This window comes from Ochotona curzoniae, unplaced genomic scaffold (assembly GCF_017591425.1).
Source record: "Ochotona curzoniae isolate NIBS_2020 unplaced genomic scaffold, NIBS_Ocur_1.0 scaffold_4505, whole genome shotgun sequence".
Lineage (NCBI taxonomy): Eukaryota > Metazoa > Chordata > Mammalia > Lagomorpha > Ochotonidae > Ochotona > Ochotona curzoniae.
In genome coordinates, this window is record NW_024467118.1 from 3,916,084 (window position 1) to 3,928,596 (window position 12,513).

A 12,513-nucleotide genomic window follows, 5' to 3' on the forward strand; every position below is an offset into this window, starting at 1 on the left:
CCTCCTCCATAAAATCTCAATGAACGATTTGATTAGCGAATATCATAACATTTACAATAGAGAGCCCACCGGCTTTGAACTGGAACTCTGATGCAAAGATGTTTTCCTCTGGGCTCGAAGTCTTTGACACTGAGCATGGGCCAAGCAAATGGTTCCTACAGCTCATGTGTCTGGCTTGACCTTGAACACAGAATGAGGGATGCTTAGAGTGGAAGCATCTGCCGTTGGCTCAGGGCATAGGATACCTACAGCTAAAACATCTGGCTTGGTCTCACGGGTCATTTCACATTCAAGGTATGATGGCCCAGTCTCTCAGTGCAGAGAGAAATCTTTAGCTCTAGAACTTGCGGGGCCGCATGCTCTTCTCTTTGTAAAGGTGTGAGCTGGCCGTCACATCTACACATCTACGGCCAGAATCAGTGCATCCCTGCCCTGAACTGGTTCATGGCATTGGTGGGTTTTCGGGGTAGCAAGGACTCTGCTTCTCCCTTTGTGCTGTGGAGGGTCTGAGGCTTACTACGGGCAGAAGAACCATCGATGTCTGTTAGCATGGGCTAGTGTTCCCTGAGTTGAGGTCTAAGCTCATAGGGGACCTTTCACTCCAGTACTATTAAACCATACAGCGTTGTTTTCCAAAGAACAGCTGCCAAATAATTTTGAACTATAAAAGGCATATACAAATCTATGAAGTAGAATGTCGGAGAACACTGGCATGGAGTCCTAAAACCAGACTGCTTTTTTTTTTTTAACCAAGTCTCTGTTTTGAGAGACTGGTTTTGTTCCACTTAAAAAAGCAATGATATTTTTACTTTCCCTCAATTTTAGAAATTGCATCAGTTGAGGTCTGTTTCCCAGACACTGAGAGGGAAAGCGGACCTCAAGTCAGGATTACTTCTTTTCAACCCCCACTGAGAAGCTATGGGACCAAAATTTATCAGTCAACTTTCTGGACCCCAGATCTTCCACTCTATTGAAGGAATGAGTTGAAACAGTTTATTTCTCAAGCTGTTTCTGATGCCAGCATTGAGCTGAAGTATTTAGAAGCTTTCCAATCTGTTTCTGTAATCTGCACAAGAAGGTGTAGGGTTGGGGGGAAACTGAGAAATACTCTCAGGATTCCGATTAGCATATTGAATAGGACTTGAAGGTGGCATGACTGGCCTGGGTGCCGGGAGACAATGGGTATTGCTTTTCAAAGGAGGTGCTACATCCTAGGCAGGAAGCTCAAAGCAGAGGATCAAAAGCTGCTTCTTAGATGTCTCACCCACACCGAGGGTATCAAAAGAGGCAGGCAGAGTGGGATGGTTTTTAATATGTATTTTTGGGAAAGTATTCCTGAGCTGTGAGACCCTAATGCCTCCCAAAGAGAGAGGAGAGGAGGTGTTGCTTTTCATCTTAGGTGGAGTGATGGCAGGAGGGCTGGAGCAGGACCACCCAAGGATGGAGCCTGCAGAAGGCTGTGGTTCAGGGTGGGGGTGCTGTGCCAGACTCTGGGCTGCCCTGAGGAATCTAAAGGCAGGCAATGAGCTGACTACTGCACAGGGGGAACAGATGAGTTGGAGGGGGTGGGGTTAGGCGATGGTGGGCATCCTGGCTTCCAAAAATCTCTCTGGGAAAAGGGAGGGAGTATTTTTTTTTTAAAGCTTTGTTTTAGTTTTATTGGAAAGTCAGATATACAGAGAGGAGGAGAGACAGAAAGGAAAATCTTTCACCCATTCATTCACTCCCCAAGCGACCGCAACAGCCAGAGCTGAGCTGATCTGAAGCCAGGAGTCTGGGGCCTCTTTTGGGTCTCCCACTTGGGTACAGAGTCCCAAGGCTTTGGGCCATGCTCAACTGCTTTTTCAGGCCACAAGCAGGGGGCTGAATGGGAAGTGGGGCTGCTGGGATTAGAACTGGAGCCATATAGGATCCTGGCGCATGCAAGGTGAGGACCTTAGCTGCTAGGCTACCTCGCTGGGCCCTGAAGGGAGAACTTTTAATGGACAAAATGAGAGACAAGAAAGCGAGCTGTGTCCTACCCAAAATGGTATTGTGGTGGGGGGAGGAGTAAAGGGTCTTGATTGGCCAAGAGGAGGTAGGATGATGGAGGAAGGCCGGAGGGCACCCATGGCTCAGCTGGGACGCCGTAGGGGGAAGTTTCCAACCATTGGAATCAGATGAAGAGCTCCTAGAGGTGCTTTACACCTGTCAAATCCAGCTCTTGCTCACAGTCTAATGGATAAACAAGAGCTTTGCTTCACTTGTTTCTGTCATACCTTACATAAAGTAAAACCGCAAGACAGGAGGGGTGGGTGGGCTAGGGAAGTGCTAAGGGAGAAGGCAGGACGAAAGGCGACAGAACCTCCACTCCTGCCTGGGGACTCCACAAGGCCCACGCCCCGCGGGGATGGGATGGCTGCTTCGGAACAGTCACAAACTTCCCAACCGCAACAAGATCCTGCTTGTGGCTTTACGCTGCTTCAGAGAGACTGGGAACTGAGAGAGATCATTTCCTCCAGTTAGATTTCCACAGCGGGAAAAGTGGAGCTGCTTTATTTGTTGGTCACATCCAAAAGCTGGGTTGGAAAAGCCCTTTGGCAAAGAACCTTGCTGCTTTTGACCTGGAGTGTCCAGGCTTATCTCCGTATGAACTCTTTCTCCGTTCCCACTCTCCCTGGGGCCAATTCATGTGCCACAGGAAATAGCGTGCTCTAGAGCATGCTTAAGTATATGTTGTCCAGCGGCCAAATATTTTTCTGTAGGTTAATATATGGAGGGTTATTTATTTATTTTAGTCTTTATTGATGCATATTTACTTGTACAACTCTCCGATTGCCGCGGCTGGGCGTGGCCCAAGCAGGGAGCGGGGCCACCGGGGGCATCAGGAGGGGCAACAGCAGGAGCCCGACAGCTCCACGGGACCTCCGCCTCCCTGGCTGTGCATTCCCAGGAAGCTGGTATCAGCAGCACGTGGTCTCGCATGGGGTCTGGGTATCTCAGTCCCTAAGCCTGCAATCTGAGGGTTATTTTTGTGGGAACAAAACACTCATCTCATAGGCAGGGCGGCAGCTAGCATGCGTCTTTCGGTTCTCGTTTCTCTTCCACTAGAAAGTATTTCTGGGAACACGTTCTTGATTTATGTGTGTGTGTGTGTGAGTGCGTGCATGTGCATGTGTGGCTTATTTTCATGTTTATTCATGACTTCAGCAGGGCAGTATTTTCTATCTCAATGGAAAAGTTGCCCTAATTAACACAATCTGATTTGAGCTTTCAGTCTTGGCAAATCACTGAAACATGTGTTCTCACTTTTGATTTAGGAATTACGGTCAATTTAGCTAGAGAATATTGGAAACTGTTGCTAAGAGGTTGAGGTTGAGAGTTTAGTTCGCCTTTTTATATGCAGATATTTACGCACTTTCATACTTTTTCTGCTTCGAATCAACACCCTATCCAGTTTCTGTGTCGGTAATTTTATGACATTTTGCTTTTATGACATGAAACGAAATGAACCCCCTGGAATATATCAATTAAAGATCAAATCCATATTACCCTCCTCTACGTGGGATCAAACTTGGTGTTTCTGGGTGTTATTATGTGATCTGCAGCCTCAGAAAGGCATGTGGCCCCGTGAGGCCTGGAGGGCCTGGAGCCCAGGCCTTGGCAGAGTGGAATGCAGTCAGCCAGAGGCCCGAGGCTGCTTGAGACTCCACGTTCCCCATTCAGTGCCTGGCGTGGGGCTTCTCCTCTGCTCTGCTTGCTGGGAGGCAACAGCTCACCAAATGACTCAAGCCGCTGCCTCCCTGCCCTGGAGACCTGGACTGCATTCTGGGCTCCTGATTTCTGTTTGGCCCAGCCCTGGCTGGTGCACACATGTGCGAGAGTCAACCAGCAGAAGGAGGACCTCTCTCCTTTCATTTCTGTCTTTCCAATAAAATGCAAATAAAAAAAGTAGGCCCGGCATGGTGGTCTAGCAGCTAAAGTCCTTGCCTTGAATGTACCGGGATCCCATATGGGTGCCGGTTCTAATCTCTGTTGCCCGCTTCCCATTCAGCTTTCTGCTTGTGGCCTGAGAAAGCAGTTGAGGATGGCCCAAAGTCTATTGTTATTAGATAAAGTAGATTTCACAGAAATCAAACTACTGGAGACGAAGCAGGGCACCATGTGACACAAAAATCCAAAATGTCGATGCCTACGAAACCCAGAGCTGTGGTACACACAAGCTGAAAACTGGTAACACTAAAATAGGAATAGATACATTTGCCATTTTAGGTTTAGTAGACTTTGCCACTTCAGCCTCCTCTCTCAGCAACTGGCAGAATAACCAGAAAAATAAAAATGTGTATGAAGAATTGAACCACACCATCAGCAGTAAGTTCTAATCAACATTGTGGAACACTTCCACCAACAATGATCAAATATGCCTCCTCTTTAATGCTCCCTAAAGCTCATAACAAGAGAGACAATATCCCAGGCCATGAAAAAAAAATTACCAAATTTAAAAGAATTGAGATGGTGCAGTGTCTATTCTTGGACCAGAGTGTACTCAAACTGGACTTGAATACAGAGGAAAGTGGGAAAATCCCGGTCACTTGAAAAACTGTAACATATACTGCTAGTAACCCTTAGGGGCAGAGAGAAAGCCTCTAGAGAAATTCAAAATATCTCTACTGAACACGGAAGTGATTGTGTGACACATAGACACTGTAAGTGACTAAGCCAATGCTGAGAGGGAAATGCATGGCATTAACTATATGTCTTAGAAAATCAAGCATCAAATCAATAAGGTAAGATCTCATATTAAGAATCAGAAGACAAAAGAGCAAAATAAAACCAAAGGAATGATATTATAAAAATAATATCAGACAGAAGAAATCAAATCAGGAAGACATTAGACAAAATTCCTGAAACATAGACACTGGTGACAAAGATCAATGTAGTTCACCAAGTACCTTAGACAGAGTAACTAGGACGGAAAGAACTCAAATGACCGGGATCTGGAACCAAAGGGGCGTTATCACCAAAGACTCTAAGGGTATAACAAAACTCGGAATACTATACATAAGACTCCACATTAGACTTGGCAATCTGAATGAAGCAGGACAATTTCTCAAAACATGCAATATGTCATTGCGCACTCAAAGTGAAACAGATAATTTAGATATTTCTGCAAGAATCAAGGACATGGAAATTTTAGTTATACCGTTTAGGAAGTTGTGGAACATCAATCCCTGGGCTCTGACAGCTTCGCTGATGAATTCCAGGAGGTAAAGTTGTCAGCACTGGTTCAACCCAGTGTCTTCTGGAGCAGCAGGGGAACACTTTATGATTCAACTACAATTCATTCAATTTTGCAACATTTTAAAAAGATTTATAAATTTGAAATGCAGAGTGGTAGGGTGAGATGGAGAGTCAGAGAGAGAAAGACAGATTTAGAATTTTCACTCACAGAATGCCTAAAACAACCAGGGCTGGACCAGGCTAATGTCTGAAGACAGATTTTATCTGTGGGCACAGGCCCAAGGACTTGACCATTTTCTACTACCTTCCCAGGATCATTTATAAGTAGAGTATCCAGAGCTTTTACTCCTGTGTGGCATGCTGACATCACAAGTGTCAATCACACCCACTGGATCACAGTGCCACTCCTATAGTTCATTTTATAATACTAATAGTTCATTTAAAATATTATAGCTCATTTTCTAATACTAATATTAATGTGATACAAAATCCTGACAAATCCATTATGAATTCCCTGTCCCTTATGAACATAAATGCAAAAATCCTTAACAAAATAGTAGCAAATAAAATTCAGCAATATAGTCATATGCTACATATATAATGAAGAGATTTTGCATGCTAATAGCTACAAGATTCATCCCTTTTAAAAAACCAAAGCCTAAATAAGTATAGAGACACACTTTAGAATACTGAACATAATAAAGACCTTAGTTCTCTTGGTGTGTTGCACAGCTTTCACTCAATAATTGTTAAAATCCAACTTTAGTTTTTTTAGATATAGATTCTTTTTTAGATATAGATATGATTATCCCAAAATAAATTTTGAAAGACAAAGAAAATACCATAGCTGGTGCTGGGGTAACCATATCTGCTCAGGCAAATAAGCAAACAAGAGCCCAAAACTCCCAAATCAGGCTAAAGCTGTTTCACAATTTACCAAACATTTACTCAAAATGGATTATGAACTGTCGTGTCAAGTCCTGTTGCACAACGCTTAGGGAAAAACTGCAAAACATCGGGCTTGAAGGGCTAGGCTAAGATTTTTAGAATTTACTGACAATAAACCATAATTCATAGAAGAAAGATTATTCATTTGGACTTCATTGAAACTGATTTTATTTTCTCCTCAATAAAAACCGTATTAAGAGAATAAAAGGAAAGTTGTAGGTCAGGAGGTAGCATTTGCAAGCCATATATCTGATGAAAGGCTGGGAGTTAGACCCTCTGAAGAGCCCCTCAAAACTCACAGGAAATACATCCAGTGGAAAATGGTCTAGGAAGAGGACACAGGACAAGGTGTCCCGCAGCACTGGCCATGGAGGCATCATGAATGAATACCACAACAGGTGTTCAGCGCACAGAGTGGCTCAGATAATTAAGAACACTGTAAAAGATGCTTTCTTGTCTACGAAATGTAATGAGGTGTGAGAAAATGACAATGAAGAACTGAGTAAAAATAAAAATCTGCCAGCACCCAGTGCTGAGAAGGATCTAGAAGCGGGCTTGCACAGGCATTGCCAGTAGGAGTGTCTGGCAGCACAGGGAACTCTGCAGAACCATTTGACAGTTTCTCAAACGCTAACAACTGACAATGGCACTCCTGGGCGTTTATCCCAGGGAATGAAAACTTAACATTCACAGAAAAACCTCTACACAAATTATTCTTAAGAACCAAAACTTGGAAGCAACACAAATATTTTTCAATTGGTGAATGAGTAGACAAGTTTTTTCAGTACTTTTGAGTCGCTGAATATTGCTTAACAAATAAAAGGGATGAACTATTGATACCCATAAGCAGCTTGGATGAATCTCCAGAGAATCGTATTGATTAGTTAAAAAAACCCTGAGATTACTTTACCACGACTGCATCGTGTAACATTCTGGAAATGAGAGAATTGTAAGAATTGGGAGAAGTGATTGCCAGGGATTAAAGAAGGAGTGAGGGGTGGAGGGGAGAAGGTGTGTCCTTTTATAAAAGGACGCAAATCCAGAAACGCCATGTATGTCTTCACATACACAGTGTCCCTACCCAGCTTGGATATTACCACTGGAGAAAGAAGAGGGAAAAGCCAAGGATCTGTTTATGAGATGCTGTGATTTGCTCAAACTCAAATTTTTAAAAATTAGAAAGAACTCACTGATAGCTTCCTGCCTGAGGAACAGGGACTGTTTCGAGGTATATTATGGGAGAAAGAGTAGAGACAACATCGCATGATCCCGTCAAAGTCTGCATTCTCTATACGGAGGGACAAAGGTGGATCGAGGCTCATTTGTAAGCTCATACAAATATGCATTTATAAATCCATTAATTCAGGTTTTATTTCATCCACACAGTAATTATTGAAATGCATGTCAAGAATGGAACAGGCACTAGTGGCTGGATAAAAAGCATGGTGTGGCCTTTGCATTTGTGAATTCCTTCAACCCAGTGTCCGACAACCTAACCAACCATCGGACAAACCAACTCGTCAACAACACAGTTGCCTACAGCATCAGTGCGGACACTTACCAACAGTATCCCCACATCTGGTTGTTTCTGGTGCTTTCAGTATGAGTAGACATGCCACTAATTTTAAAACTGAATGTTAGATCATCAGCCTTCTCACAGACCAGGAAATGTTGTGAAGTTGACATGGAATGTAAAAGTAGGCGAGGGCAAACGAGCAACTCTGTGTCCTAGGCATCCTCAGTGGGATCCCTTGAGTACGTTCAGTGCACAGTCTGGGCTCCTAACCCTGCACCAAGGCCCTCAGCAGCAACGCAGCCCCCACTTCCCATACCCACCCCATCTTCCTCCGCTGCAAGTGGCCTCCTTGCACTTTCTGTTTTGTCTGTGTGTGTTCCCGCTGCTTCCCCTGCAGCGCCGTCCATTCCCACTTCCTCATTTGTGAACTTCATTTCCCACTTTTCGGTAGGTTTGAGTGGCTTCCTGTTGCAAAGGAAGAATGGCCACTTTTCCTCTGCCCCCAAGGCATTTATGTGTATTTGTTGTTAAGGTCCTAGCCGTACTCCTGTAGGGTATGGCAGGAAGCTCAGCACTTGAGCAGCTGGGGATTGGATTCTACCATTGATACTTACTGATTGTATCAACTTGGAAGCTTGTTAGCCTCTCCGAGAGTCTCTGCTTCTGACTTTGTGGAAGTGAGTAGACTCCAGCGGTAGAACTGATGTGCGGGTGAAGAAAATGACATATGAAAAGTGTTTGAAAATCAGCCTGGAGTGTATGTGGGCAGGACTATGAACGTGTCAGGTTTCTGGTATGATGGGAAAGCATTTTTGTGTTTCTAATTTATTATTTGAAGCAGGAACTGTTGCTTGTTCATTGAGACCTTGCACATTAATAACAGTGTTACTAATATTCATTATGCCTACCATTCTACATACCCCTTACTGGTCTATAACAGACAGAAAATATTCACTGATATACCTTGTTGGGAAATTTCTAGGATATAGGACTTCTTGTGTCTGAACCAGGAAGATTACAACACTCTTCCATCACTGACATTCTCATGACCTCGGGAAGGGTCTCGAATATCCGAGGGGTCCAGCAGAGGGGGAGAACACATAAGACAGTGTGGCTTTGGTTCTTTTTATGTGTGGATGAGATAAATGACTTTGCTAAGGAATTAAAAGGCTGTCATTTAAGGAGCATTTTGTCATCACGATAATCTAGGATATGCTGGGAGTTATTTCAGAACAGGGCCCGGGAGACTGAGGGAGGCTTGTGGCGTCGCTACTCATTATTGGGGAGAGAAGCTCCTGCAGAGGTGTATGCATTATGCATGGCTCACGCTGTGCACAGTCACTAGGTCTGAGTGGCAGCAGTGCCGATGCTGGAGTCGCCTAGAAGGGGCTGAGCTGCAGAGCTCCGTCTTCCGAGGGTGCTGGCCACACCGAGCTTAGAAGGCATAGCATGCCATAGACCTTTGCTAGAGAAGCACGAAGGAAGCAATGATTTTCTTGATGAGTATACAGTAACTCCCCCAATTGTGATTTTGCTCCCCTTGGTTTCAGTGACCCAGTTTCAGTGACTCATACCCAATATGGTTTGAAAATAAAATGGAAAAATTCGAGAAATAAACAATTCATACCGTTCTGAGTAGACAGAAACTTTTTCCAAAATTCGTGCATGGTGTGCGCACTACCCTCCCATTGTCCCTCTACTGGCCAAGCCAGCTAAGGTGTGCGGAAGTGCTTGTGTCTGAGTAACTGTTACGAGGTAGCCTGGTGCCCCTTCCCCAGCCCCCATCATCCACTCAGTTTCATCGCATCACGTAACATTTTGTCATCTCACATCATCACAAGGAAGGTGCAGTACAATGCAATATTTTGAACAGGAGAGAAATGGAGAGGGGGAACACAGAAAGTCTAGTATATTGCTATAATTGTTCTATTTTATAATTATGTTATTTTAATGTTTCACTATAATTAATAATGTTTTCAAAGATTTTAAGAAATTTGCCAGGAAAAGTCAGTGAGAGATAGAGTGTTTTCACCACAACTAGGCTGGGCCTGGAGCCAGGAGCCAGGAGCCAGGAGCCAGGAGCCAGGGGGCAGGAGCCAGGAGCCAGGAGCCAGGAGCCAGGGGGCAGAAGCCAGGAGCCAGGAGCCAGGGGGCAGGAGCCAAGAGCCAGAGGGCAGGAGCCAGGAGCCAGGAACCTGGAACCAGGGGGCAGAAGCCAGGAGCCAGGAGCCAGGAACCAGGGTGCCAGGAGCCAGGAGCCAGGAGCTAGGAGCCAGGAGCTAGGAGCCAGGAGCTAGGAGCCAGGAGCCAGGAACCTGGAGCCAGGAGCCAGGAGCCAGGAGCCAGGAACTCCATCTGCTTCTCCCACCTGAATAGCATGGACCCAAGTACTTGGAATCTTTGTGTTGTTTTTCCAGCAACAAAGCAGTTTGTACTGAAACTGCTCTCTGACATGGAATGCTGACACATCAACAGGTGGCTAACTTGCGTCACCACAGTGTAAGCCTCTCACTGTGCCCATTTATAAATTAAACTGTATAGTAGGTGTCAATGGAGAGAAAGAATTAGTATAGAAGATTAGGGGCCATCCATGATTTCAAGTATCTATTGGGGGTCTTGGATTATATCCGTGGAGGCTGAAAATCTGCCTGTTCTGTATATATGTGCACTGAAAGCATTTGTGTAATTAGCCAAGTGTTGGGAATAATTTGACCTGATATTTGCAGGAAGGTATAAGGTGTCCAGGCCTCAGCATGGGTCAACAGATAGCTTTACTGGCTGCTGCCCATTTGCCCACTATTCAGTGGTCACTTGTCAGTAAGTTCAGCATGTTTAGGTGCTGCTATTCTTGGTTTCTTATAGACTAAAAGTATCCATGTTTGTTCATTTTACTAACAATTATTTGTTCTGTGAAACATTATTTTGGTATTGGTCTCAACTCATAAGCACAATACATACTGTGATTTTTGTTCATTTTCTTATTTTAAAGATTTTTTTATTTGAAAGAGAGAGAATCTTCTATCTGCCAATTCACTCACTAAGTGGCCACAATCACCTTCTCTGGGCCAGGCAGAACTCCATCGTGGTCTCCTCCATGAGGGGCGAGACCCAAGCTCCTGGATCACCTGTCGTTGTCTTTCCAGGGATAATTGCAGGAAGCTGGATCCGTCAGAGCAGCCAGGACTTCTTGCACTGGCACTCCGTCACAGGATGCTGCACGTCCGCGGTTAGTCCTCTGCTACATCCTTATGGTGAGCATTTCTAACTCAGTCCTTAGAGCACTGCTATGTGGGATTGACTGCTCCCTCTAACGGATTTGGCTCTTTGCTCCCATTTGACACTCTGAACCTTTGCATTCTGGGATCTTTGGAACTTCTTACCAATGGGCACTTTTCGGATTACATTTGGTTGTATTTGCTTGCTTTTGATGTTCATTAAATCTTTGGATTCTAATAGCAAAGCTATTTTTTTGCAAAAAATAAATTTGTGTATAATTACTTTCATACTCTGTTCTCCTTTCTCCCTTGATGTGTATCTGGCTGTCTCATTTACTGTTTAGTGCCATGTTCTTGCAAATAGGAAAGTTGGAATCAGGTACAAAAGTTGCATGCTGGAAACTTCCCACAGATCCATTTTCCACACAGTTTTAAGACAATTATTTTGTTTCCTTTTGTTTTTTTCAAAAGTAGATTTAAATTGTTCATCCTTATGAATATGACTCGTGCAAGTAAACTGACAGGATGTCCGGCAGCACCACACAAACTGCAAGGTAAGAACTGACAGATAAGGCAAGTGGGTGTGTTGGCAGGGGCTGTGGTGCTCTGATGACAACACCTACCACAAGCAGTTCCGGCATGCACCTGCTAAGTGAGGGGCCCGCATGCCCACCATGCAAGGATGTGCTTCCTTTAGTAGTCTCTCACCACTGCGCCATTGAGCCTCACGCTGTGCTGACCTTCCTTGTGTGTGGTGGTCTTCCTGCAGGCTTTCCCTACTGCCCCTCCCCCGTACCGTACTGACACATCTCAGAGTCATTACAAGACTTCTGTCTTCCTTACCCTCAATATTAGTCTGTTAACAGTCTTTTTTAATGGTGCTCTCTCCAGAAACCTGTCTGAAAATCTGCCAACTCCTATCTCTTCGCTAGTCTCTCAATTCCAGCTTCAGTGGCTTTTTCTGGATGAGGATAATGACCTTGATATTGCACTGTTAGTCTTGCAGTTGGACACAGCTTTGCCTCCACATTTCCCCTACGTAATCTCTAAGGGAACCATCAGCCACAAATGAAGTATGCTCTGTTCCCTAGATTTAGAAACAAAATCTGACATAAATACCTCCAGTCTCCTGGTGACTTCAGACCTGGAGGAGAACCACAAATCAGCCAACCCAGAATTTCTATGCTTCATGAACTGAAAGTTTAGAGCTGCTGACTTGATTGCCATTGCCACTAGCTCACACTTCCTCAACGAGCCCAACTGAGCTTATGGAATGTACAAATTCTATCATACGCTTCTCCTTCTGTGTCTATGCTGTAGGGCCACGATCCAAGCAGGGCCTCCTCTTGGTTACATTCACGGGTTCACACACAGCTTCTGCGTGCATATGGTCTTTTCTCATAGCTAGTTAAGCAGAGAGTCCAATGTCAACATTTATTTATGTCCTATGAACAAGAATTTCTGATGACATGCCACACATTGGGTTTCTTAGACATTGTGCATGTGGGTAAAGGGATTTGTCACTGGGGGCTCTCGGCTGTCTGAGCCCCAGCCTCCTGCCGTGGGGCACCGTCCCTCCACACTCACATCGGGGTGTATCGCCAGCTACATTGT